We start from the raw sequence: 12,436 nt of genomic DNA on the forward strand, positions 1-12,436 counted from the left end.
GTTATATAAAAAAATAATATATAAAAACTAAAAACTTTCTCAAGTTACAATTAGAAACTATAAATATATGATAAATAAATAAAAAAAATTCACAAACTTAGAAACCCATAATATAAGGGTTATATGGTACCTTGATTTAATTATTAACCAAACCTTAGAAAGAACAATAAGTGCATGAAACAATCTTCCTGTGTCTTTCTTTTCATCATAAAACTCACAAAATGACATACAGGGAAAACACAGGGACCTCACGCCTCTCTCTACTCTCATATCATTTTCAAAACAAAGGCAAGTGTGTAGTGTAAACCAAAGAAAAAAAAAACTCTTCTACTCTCTCTTTTGAATGGATAACAACAACAATATGATGCTCTCACTCTCAAGAACATCAACAACAAAACAATATTATGTCACCACTCTCAAGAACATCAACAAATCAATATCATGCTATCACTCTTAAAAAAGCAACAACAACAAATCAATATCATGCTATCACTTAAAAAAAAAAACAACAACAAAAAAAGTAATCAAAATCATGTCAAAAATCTAGGGAAAAAAAGTGATATACCGAAGGTAGTCGGAATGAGAGTGGATCCAGAAGTGTTGATTGCGGTGCTTCGAATCGTGGAAGGAAGCACTTGCAAGTCAGAGTTTCACGGTAGTTTCCGGTTGGTAAATGAGGTGCTGCGAGTTATGTTGTTGTGTGAGGAGGATAAGTGTTGTAAGGTTGGTGTTTGATAAAGGTTTTATGTAGTGATGGTGTGGTGAGGTCATGATCTAATTTCGTGGTGTTGTTGTATCGAATGAGAGGAAGCTGGTTTTGGTTGTGCAAGTGTTACAAGATGATGTAAAACATGGTGGTATGGGAGAGATCTTGATTTACATGAAGAAAAAAAGCCTTTTATTCACACATGTTTGCTACGTGAACAGTAGCTTCATGAAGAAGTTTTTTTATCTTTTTCTTTTGTGCTGGACTGTGTAATGAGAGAAAGAATCAATGAAAGGCAAGTGGCGGCTAGGTTATCGTTGGTGAGGCCCCTCATTCAATGCTCCATGCCAAGCACTTATAGTGACAATGTAGGGTTTTCTAGGTTAAGAGATATGGGCTTTAAAGAATAAATTTTGAAATGGGCCTAAACTAAAATCAATCAAACTCCCTTTTTATATTTTTTTAAAACTAACAATGTCAAAATTAATTTAAACAAATGACTACTAATTCTAATAAAATAAATTTAAATTAAATACTTAAAACTTTTCTTTTTTTATATTTTTTTTAAATAAAATTAAAACACACATATTTGTTTTTATAATATTTTCTAAACCTATGATATGAAAAAAACAAAATATATATTTTTGTCTAAAAATGAAAAAAATTCGGATAAAAAGTTTAACCCAAATAAAAGTGCGAACATCCGCAAAAATGCTAAGATACAAATGACACTTTTTGTTGACTTTAGTATAAGTCAATTTTTTTTCAAAATATGCATAATGCATTAAACTAAAACACGACATGCTCATATGAATGACAGGATGAAATGTCGGATAAATAATGAAATGTCCGGGGCAAAAATTGGGGTATGACAGATGCCCCTATTTAATTATCTTCAGCCAGATGACATGAATGACTTTGGTCTTCATGATATCAATGGCAGAAGGTAATTAAATACTAAAATACCCGAATTTTTTGCCCTAAGAACTACAAATATGCCTATGATATGATATGTATGAATGCATGTGAGGGAAATTAATGGTACAAGGAGTCACAAGAGACAAAATACCACCAGTGAAACAAAGTAAAAGACAAATGAACTCCAAAAGGGAATATCGACAAAGCGACCCAACTGGGGAAGGAATTGCAACAAAGGGATATCCAAACCCACTTAGGGATTGGAATCCAATTCCACTGGAGAACATATTACAAATCTACAGGGGAAAATACCTCACTGGTAGAGAAACAAAGGACACACCGACTTTTACTGAAGGTGATCTACAAAATTTTACTGATGGTAGAGAAACAAAAAGATACACCGACGTTTACTGAAGGTGAACTACCAACTTCTACTGAAGGTAGAGAAAATGAACGATACACCAACGTTTACTGCAAGTGAACTACCGACTTTTACTGAAGGTAGAGAAATGAAAGATACACCAACGTTTACTGAAGGTGAACTACCAACTTTTACTGAAGGTAGAGAAATGAAAGATACACCAACGTTTACTGAAGGTGAACTACCAACTTTTACTGAAGGTAGAGAAATAAAAGATACACCGACGTTTACTGAAGGTGAACTACCGACTTTTACTGAAGGTAGAGAAACAAAAGAATCACCGACGTTTACTGAAGGTGAACTACCGACTTTTACTGAAGGTAGAGAAATAAAAGATACACCGACGTTTACTGAAGGTGAACTACCAACTTTTACTGATGGTAGAGAAACAAGAGATACACCAACGTTTACTGAAGGTGAACTACCGACTTTTACTGAAGGTAGAGAAAATGAAAGATACACCAACGTTTACTGAAGGTGAATTACCAACTTTTACTGAAGGTAGAGAAATGAAAGATACACCAACGTTTACTGAAGGTGAACTACCGACTTTTACTGAAGGTAGAGAAATAAAAGATACACCGACGTTTACTGAAGGTGAACTACCGACTTTTACTGAAGGTAGAGAAACAAAAGAATCACCGACGTTTACTGAAGGTGAACTACCGACTTTTACTGAAGGTAGAGAAATAAAAGATACACCGACGTTTACTGAAGGTGAACTACCAACTTTTACTGATGGTAGAGAAACAAGAGATACACCAACGTTTACTGAAGGTGAACTACCGACTTTTACTGAAGGTAGAGAAAATGAAAGATACACCAACGTTTACTGAAGGTGAATTACCAACTTTTACTGATGGTAGAGAAACAAAAGAATTGATGGATATTGGAGAGAGGAAACACATTAACCAGTGGATTAATGAATGTGGAATAAATTTGTCGTCAACTAGTGAGTTGACTCCATCAACCAGCGGATTGACAAAGAAAAATTGTTTTCAACCAGTGGGTTGCTTTGGTCTAAACGAAAAGTAAATGATTGACTGTAACCAGCGGGTTAACAAGATGAACGATAAATTTCAACCAGTGGGTTGGCAAGGAAAATGATGTTCAATCAGTGGATTGACACAAAAATGATAAACTTCAACCTGTGGGTCGACAAAATAAGTGATGTTCAATCAGTGGATTGACATAAAAAATACAAACTTCAACCAGTGGGTTGACAAAACAGTGATATTCAATCAGTGGATTGACACAAAAAAGACAAACTTCAACCAGTGGGTTGACAAAGCAAGTGATCTTCAATCAGTGGAATGACACGAAAAAGATAAACTTCAACCAGTGGGCTGACAAAACAGGTGATCGTCAATCAGTGGATTGACACGAAAAAGATAAACTTCAACCAGTGGGTTGACATAATGAGTGATTGTCAATCAGTGGGTTGACACGAAAAAAGACAAACTTCAACCAGTGGGTTGACAAAATGAGCGATAGTCAATCAGTGGATTGACACAAAAAAAGGCAAACTTCAACCAGTGGGTTGACAAAATGAGCGATAGTCAATCAGTGGATTGACACAAAAAAAGGCAAACTTCAACCAGTGGGTTGACAAAATAAGCGATAGTCAATCAGTGGATTGACACAAAAAAAAGGCAAACTTCAACCAGTGGGTTGACAAAATGAGCGATAGTCAATCAGTGGATTGACACAAAAAAAAAAAGATAAACTTCAACCAGTGGGTTGACAAAATGAGCGATAGTCAATCAGTGGATTGACACGAAAAAAGATAAACTTCAACCAGTGGGTTGACAAAACAGGTGATCGTCAATCAGCGGATTGACACGAAAAAGATAAACTTCAACCAGTGGGTTGACAAAATGAGCGATAGTCAATCAGTGGATTGACACAAAAAAAGGCAAACTTCAACCAGTGGGTTGACAAAATGAGCAATAGTCAATCAGTGGATTGACACAAAAAAAAGGCAAACTTCAACCAGTGGGTTGACAAAATGAGCGATAGTCAATCAGTGGATTGACACAAAAAAAAAAAGATAAACTTCAACCAGTGGGTTGACAAAACAGGTGATCGTCAATCAGTGGATTGACACGAAAAAGATAAACTTCAACCAGTGGGTTGACAAAATGAGCGATAGTCAATCAGTGGATTGACACAAAAAAAGGCAAACTTCAACCAGTGGGTTGACAAAATGAGCAATAGTCAATCAGTGGATTGGCAAGAAAATAATGGTTGCGGTGGCATCGTTGGGGATTATGAATCCATGCATGCTTTGTGCTGATGGATGATATATCTTTTTTTCTTTGTGCATATTGGTGCATATGAAATGATGCATGTGACGAATGATCAATGTAAGCAATGAGTTTACTGGATGTGTCCAATGGTTATTGAGCTTTTTGGGTATCCATGGTGGACTAGGCTTGATTTTCAATAGAAAAGGCTGAGCAGGGTTGAATTTTTATTTGTAAATGTTGTGGGATGATGCCCCATGAATGATATGCATGATTTATGGATGCATGATATGAATGAAATTTATAGTTTGGAATGTTTTGACATGTGCCCCAATGGAGGGTCATGATTTTTTTATGAAGTTGAAAAGGTCCTTTGGTATAAGGTTTGCAAGCATAATTCCCGACACCAATTCTGATTTTAAGGACTTCTTGATATGGCATAGTCTGCTTGGACTGCTTGAAGGAAAGGTCATGGCCTTGATTTGCCCCAAAATGCTGAATATATGGAGAAACTTGCTTCGACAAATTTTGGATTCAAATTGATGATCCTGAGATGACATGCCCCAGTCCTTGGGAATTTTGAAATGAAATGCCCCTAAATGATGGACTTCTGAAGTGATGGTTCCACTTTAGGCTCTTCAAATGATTTCCATTTTTGGAACTTCCTTGATGGAAAGTGCTTGCTTACAAATGAAACTATTCAATTCAAAATGGTAATTTTAATGCGACGTGCATGCAAGTTTTAAAAACAAATCATTTATTGAAATGAAACTGCGTTATACGATGAATAGATCCCAATGAGGATGCAATGGCAGTTTGAAATTCAAGTTGTGAAAGATGTTGTGATATTGTGGTATCAAAACAAACGATTAGCAAATATTTAGGAGTCAGGTTAACGCAACCTTGCTTTAGTATGCTTTCAAAAGAAACCTTGCTTCAATTAGGACTTTTGAGGGTTGTAACGTGGTCAGGTTCATGGTTTAAGAAACAAAGGATATAGGCTCAAATTTTAATTTTTACCCACCCATTCTTCGTGATGTACTCCAGTCCTAAGTTCAGTTGACTCTCAAGTGTTTGACTTCCAAGAGAATTTGCATATGATGGTTGAGAACCAATGATTTCATAGGTGGCACTCACCTACTTTTCTTTGGAAGTCACACAAGTTTGTTCTTGTTTTTTTTACAATGATCTTCTGATCTCTTTTTATTTAGACTTTTGTATCCCTGATTTTTTGCCTAAGTCTCCTTTTTTAGGTTTTGACTTAGCGGGCTATTCTTTTGAATGATTTTTTTGGAACAACTTGTGTGACAATTGTTTAATGATTAGAGGGGAGTATAAATGCCCCACTGATGGTTCAAGAAAGACAACCGTTAGGAGTTTTGAATATTCATTATTTCTTCGACATTGTGTACGAAGAGAGGATACAGTTGAATCTCCAATCGGGAATGGTTCCCATAGAATGATTTTCTTGGAAATCTTATGAATTAATCACCTTCACTGAACAACTACCCTGCCCCAGGTTTTGATTAAGGGTTTCAATTTCGCGCGAAAAGAAAACACCTATTTCTAAGGCTCAAAAGGGGTTAACGAGGGATTATCATCCTTATATCTCCAGTGTTTGGGGATTTGAAAGAATGCCTGTACATCATCAACAAAGTTTTATTTGAAAGCACACTGATGCAAATTGAGTATTTCGTTTATCGTCATCCTCCCTCAAATCTTGCTTAGACAAAAAGCTGATAAAGAAAGTGAAGTGGAAAAGCAAAAAAAAAAAAAAAAAAATTGTATTTTTGAATTTGTGTAAATGATACGGAAATAAAACAAGAAAAACACATTATGATTGATTCAAAACAAATGCAATGCTCATTTCATTAAAATTACAATTAAAGATGAAAGAATTCAAATGCAATATAGCACAATACCGACAAGGATGAACTTCCTCGTCTGATAGCTGGCTTTAGGCATGTCCCTAGTGTCTTGGCACTCTTGAGGCTATGGGGTTGTTTAACCACATCGTGTATCGAGGTTGACCATTCTTGGCGTTTAACGCTTTGAAGTATTTTCATGATAATGACCACAAACCTTTTGGATACAATTCTTGTCTCTTTGAAGCTCACTCAACGTCTTCTATGACAAGCTTCGAGTCCAAAAGAGTGTCGGGTAATTAACTTGCTTTGCCAAAAAGTATGAGTACTGGATTTTTGAAATGAGAATGCATGTTAATGAATGCAAATGCATGATGATTTTTATTTTTTATTTTTAATGCAAAAATGAATGCCATATCATATCATGTATGATTCACAAGTAATGGATTTTCAATCAACTGGATACAGAAACATTCAAATTTCTTGGCACACAGTCTAAGGTTTTTTCCGACAAGGTTCTAGACACGGTTCTCAGAGTTACAAGCTCCTTTTGAAAACTCAGTCATCTAGTAAATAACTTGCCATCCAACTGTGTTTTCAAACGAAGCCTATTCTGAGTGTGGTTTTCGCACTTACCCACAATAATAGTTACGTTACGCAAGTTGGGCGCGAAACCACCATTTCCTAAAAGTCATGGTTTAAGGGTTTTTCTAAAGGTCCCTAGAGTCGGCAGTCCGAATTGGAAATATCTTAGCCCAAGTAAATAACTTACTTAGTCACAGACATCTCCTCAAAGGACCTACTCCAAGCGGGGTTTTAGTACCTCCCACTTGACACTACGTCAAGCGAGTTTAATACTAGACCACCATCTTATCATACGTATCACTCGAGCTCGGGTGTAGAGCTTTTTTTCACATGCGCCAATAATCAAGAGATTCCAACCACAATAATGAGAAATCAAACAAAGATATAATAAAGACAATAAAGAAGCAAGTAAATAAAGCTAGCAAATATCACAATAAAACTAAATTAGGGTTGACTCTCTTAGGTAATCCCCAGCAGAGTCGCCAGCTGTCGCGGGTCAAAAAATCATCGCCACGAAATTGTAACAAAACAGAGTCGCCACCAAATTTTATTTATTCCAATGGGAAAGGGAAAATATTGATAAAACCCACAAATGAAATGAAATGGACAAAGATGGTCTTCGCAACCAAATTTGGGTTCGGGAGTCGGTTAGGCAAGGGGAAGGTATTAGCACCCCTTACCTCCATCGTACTCGATGGGACCCATTTAGTTATTCTTGTGATTGATTGTTAGCTTATTATCTACTTGCGTTCTAATTATTATATGGAAAAGAAAGAAACGGGATTTGTTTTTTTATTATTGTGCTCGGCAAGACATTTGAGTCTTGTGCCTACGTATTCCCTCGTGCAATCGGAAAGTCAGAGCGTTCGTAGTTCGTGGCTACGAAATTATTTTTTTTTTATTTAGTGTGCTCGCCAAGACATTTGAGTCTTGTGCCTACATATCTTCAATGGAAGAATCAGAGCGAATGTAGTTCGGAAGAACTACGAATTTGTTGGTAGATTTTATGGGTCTAATCGCACTTGGGCGGGAAGACAAATTTTGAATGTGGTTCGCACTTGGGCGAGATTTGCACTTGGGCAAGGAAAAGATGAGTTTGAATTAAAATTATTTTATGAAAAAGTGGAATTCAAGTATTTAAACAATGGCTTAACGGCCATCGCCTAAAACACTTGAAAGAACATTTATTAAATTGAACTTGATAAGGTTTTTAATGGGATACAAGCATTTAAACAAAGGCTTAACGGTCATCGCCTAAATGCTTGAAAGAGCAACTTGTACAAGTACGTACAAACCCCTCTTGGGTGGTGAAAGAGATTAAAACGACTCGAGTTTTGAGAAGTCCATAATAGGATACTAGCATTCAAACAAAGGCTTAACGGCCATCGCCTAAATGCTTTAGAACAAATTGTACAAGTACGTACAACCCCTTCTAATTTCATCGATTGTGGACTCAATTCAATTCGATTGTGAAAGCGTTTTGATTGGAAAAGGAACTTGGTATTGACCAAGATTTGTTATGAAAAGATTCGCACTTGGGCGAGGAAAAGAAAGATTTGATGAATTGAAATTGTTTAATTTTAATGTTTGTTGAAAGATAAGACAAATCGATTTTTTTAGGGTTTTTTAATGGAATCTAAGCATTCAAACAAAAGCTTAACGGCCATCGCCTAAATGCTTTAGAGCAACTTGTACAAGTACGTACAAACCCCTCTTGATTCATCCATTATAAACCAAATTCAATTTATCAATAGCGTTTTGTAGAAAAAGATGAGACAAATTGAATTTTAAGGATCTTTAATGGAATCTAAGCATTCAAACAAAAGCTTAACGACCATCGCCTAAATGCTTTAGAGCAACTTGTACAAGTACGTACAAACCCCTCTTGATCCATTAAAAACCAAATTCAATTCGATTATTGAAGGTATTTTGAAGTTTTTGATTATGAAAAAGATTTAGAAAAAAGTACTTGGTGTTGACCAAGATTTATTATGAAATTGTTTGAAGTGTGAGCTCTCATGAATTAAAAGGAAAATCTTTTTGTTATTTTTAGATATTTTGAAAGAAATCCTAAACATACATCTAAATATGAAAAATATTTTTGGTATTTTTTTGTGAAAATATTCTAATAGAAATGTTTAGGTTTTAATTATTTTTAATGTTATATAAAAAAATAATATATAAAAACTAAAAACTTTCTCAAGTTACAATTAGAAACTATAAATATATGATAAATAAATAAAAAAAATTCACAAACTTAGAAACCCATAATATAAGGGTTATATGGTACCTTGATTTAATTATTAACCAAACCTTAGAAAGAACAATAAGTGCATGAAACAATCTTCCTGTGTCTTTCTTTTCATCATAAAACTCACAAAATGACATACAGGGAAAACACAGGGACCTCACGCCTCTCTCTACTCTCATATCATTTTCAAAACAAAGGCAAGTGTGTAGTGTAAACCAAAGAAAAAAAAAACTCTTCTACTCTCTCTTTTGAATGGATAACAACAACAATATGATGCTCTCACTCTCAAGAACATCAACAACAAAACAATATTATGTCACCACTCTCAAGAACATCAACAAATCAATATCATGCTATCACTCTTAAAAAAGCAACAACAACAAATCAATATCATGCTATCACTTAAAAAAAAAAACAACAACAAAAAAAGTAATCAAAATCATGTCAAAAATCTAGGGAAAAAAATCATCGCCACGAAATTGTAACAAAACAGAGTCGCCACCAAATTTTATTTATTCCAATGGGAAAGGGAAAATATTGATAAAACCCACAAATGAAATGAAATGGACAAAGATGGTCTTCGCAACCAAATTTGGGTTCGGGAGTCGGTTAGGCAAGGGGAAGGTATTAGCACCCCTTACCTCCATCGTACTCGATGGGACCCATTTAGTTATTCTTGTGATTGATTGTTAGCTTATTATCTACTTGCGTTCTAATTATTATATGGAAAAGAAAGAAACGGGATTTGTTTTTTTATTATTGTGCTCGGCAAGACATTTGAGTCTTGTGCCTACGTATTCCCTCGTGCAATGGGAAAGTCAGAGCGTTCGTAGTTCGTGGCTACGAAATTATTTTTTTTTATTTAGTGTGCTCGCCAAGACATTTGAGTCTTGTGCCTACATATCTTCAATGGAAGAATCAGAGCGAATGTAGTTCGGAAGAACTACGAATTTGTTGGTAGATTTTATGGGTCTAATCGCACTTGGGCGGGAAGACAAATTTTGAATGTGGTTCGCACTTGGGCGAGATTTGCACTTGGGCAAGGAAAAGATGAGTTTGAATTAAAATTATTTTATGAAAAAGTGGAATTCAAGTATTTAAACAATGGCTTAACGGCCATCGCCTAAAACACTTGAAAGAACATTTATTAAATTGAACTTGATAAGGTTTTTAATGGGATACAAGCATTTAAACAAAGGCTTAACGGTCATCGCCTAAATGCTTGAAAGAGCAACTTGTACAAGTACGTACAAACCCCTCTTGGGTGGTGAAAGAGATTAAAACGACTCGAGTTTTGAGAAGTCCATAATAGGATACTAGCATTCAAACAAAGGCTTAACGGCCATCGCCTAAATGCTTTAGAACAAATTGTACAAGTACGTACAACCCCTTCTAATTTCATCGATTGTGGACTCAATTCAATTCGATTGTGAAAGCGTTTTGATTGGAAAAGGAACTTGGTATTGACCAAGATTTGTTATGAAAAGATTCGCACTTGGGCGAGGAAAAGAAAGATTTGATGAATTGAAATTGTTTAATTTTAATGTTTGTTGAAAGATAAGACAAATCGATTTTTTTAGGGTTTTTTAATGGAATCTAAGCATTCAAACAAAAGCTTAACGGCCATCGCCTAAATGCTTTAGAGCAACTTGTACAAGTACGTACAAACCCCTCTTGATTCATCCATTATAAACCAAATTCAATTTATCAATAGCGTTTTGTAGAAAAAGATGAGACAAATTGAATTTTAAGGATCTTTAATGGAATCTAAGCATTCAAACAAAAGCTTAACGACCATCGCCTAAATGCTTTAGAGCAACTTGTACAAGTACGTACAAACCCCTCTTGATCCATTAAAAACCAAATTCAATTCGATTATTGAAGGTATTTTGAAGTTTTTGATTATGAAAAAGATTTAGAAAAAAGTACTTGGTGTTGACCAAGATTTATTATGAAATTGTTTGAAGTGTGAGCTCTCATGAATTAAAAGGAAAATCTTTTTGTTATTTTTAGATATTTTGAAAGAAATCCTAAACATACATCTAAATATGAAAAATATTTTTGGTATTTTTTTGTGAAAATATTCTAATAGAAATGTTTAGGTTTTAATTATTTTTAATGTTATATAAAAAAATAATATATAAAAACTAAAAACTTTCTCAAGTTACAATTAGAAACTATAAATATATGATAAATAAATAAAAAAAATTCACAAACTTAGAAACCCATAATATAAGGGTTATATGGTACCTTGATTTAATTATTAACCAAACCTTAGAAAGAACAATAAGTGCATGAAACAATCTTCCTGTGTCTTTCTTTTCATCATAAAACTCACAAAATGACATACAGGGAAAACACAGGGACCTCACGCCTCTCTCTACTCTCATATCATTTTCAAAACAAAGGCAAGTGTGTAGTGTAAACCAAAGAAAAAAAAAACTCTTCTACTCTCTCTTTTGAATGGATAACAACAACAATATGATGCTCTCACTCTCAAGAACATCAACAACAAAACAATATTATGTCACCACTCTCAAGAACATCAACAAATCAATATCATGCTATCACTCTTAAAAAAGCAACAACAACAAATCAATATCATGCTATCACTTAAAAAAAAAAAACAACAACAAAAAAAGTAATCAAAATCATGTCAAAAATCTAGGGAAAAAAAGTGATATACCGAAGGTAGTCGGAATGAGAGTGGATCCAGAAGTGTTGATTGCGGTGCTTCGAATCGTGGAAGGAAGCACTTGCAAGTCAGAGTTTCACGGTAGTTTCCGGTTGGTAAATGAGGTGCTGCGAGTTATGTTGTTGTGTGAGGAGGATAAGTGTTGTAAGGTTGGTGTTTGATGAAGGTTTTATGTAGTGATGGTGTGGTGAGGTCATGATCTAATTTCGTGGTGTTGTTGTATCGAATGAGAGGAAGCTGGTTTTGGTTGTGCAAGTGTTACAAGATGATGTAAAACATGGTGGTATGGGAGAGATCTTGATTTACATGAAGAAAAAAAGCCTTTTATTCACACATGTTTGCTACGTGAACAGTAGCTTCATGAAGAAGTTTTTTTATCTTTTTCTTTTGTGCTGGACTGTGTAATGAGAGAAAGAATCAATGAAAGGCAAGTGGCGGCTAGGTTATCGTTGGTGAGGCCCCTCATTCAATGCTCCATGCCAAGCACTTATAGTGACAATGTAGGGTTTTCTAGGTTAAGAGATATGGGCTTTAAAGAATAAATTTTGAAATGGGCCTAAACTAAAATCAATCAAACTCCCTTTTTATATTTTTTTAAAACTAACAATGTCAAAATTAATTTAAACAAATGACTACTAATTCTAATAAAATAAATTTAAATTAAATACTTAAAACTTTTCTTTTTTTATATTTTTTTTAAATAAAATTAAAACACACATATTTGTTTTTATAATATTTTCTAAACCTAT

This window comes from Vicia villosa, unplaced genomic scaffold, assembly GCF_029867415.1.
Source record: "Vicia villosa cultivar HV-30 ecotype Madison, WI unplaced genomic scaffold, Vvil1.0 ctg.003111F_1_1, whole genome shotgun sequence".
NCBI classification, from domain to species: Eukaryota; Viridiplantae; Streptophyta; class Magnoliopsida; order Fabales; family Fabaceae; genus Vicia; species Vicia villosa.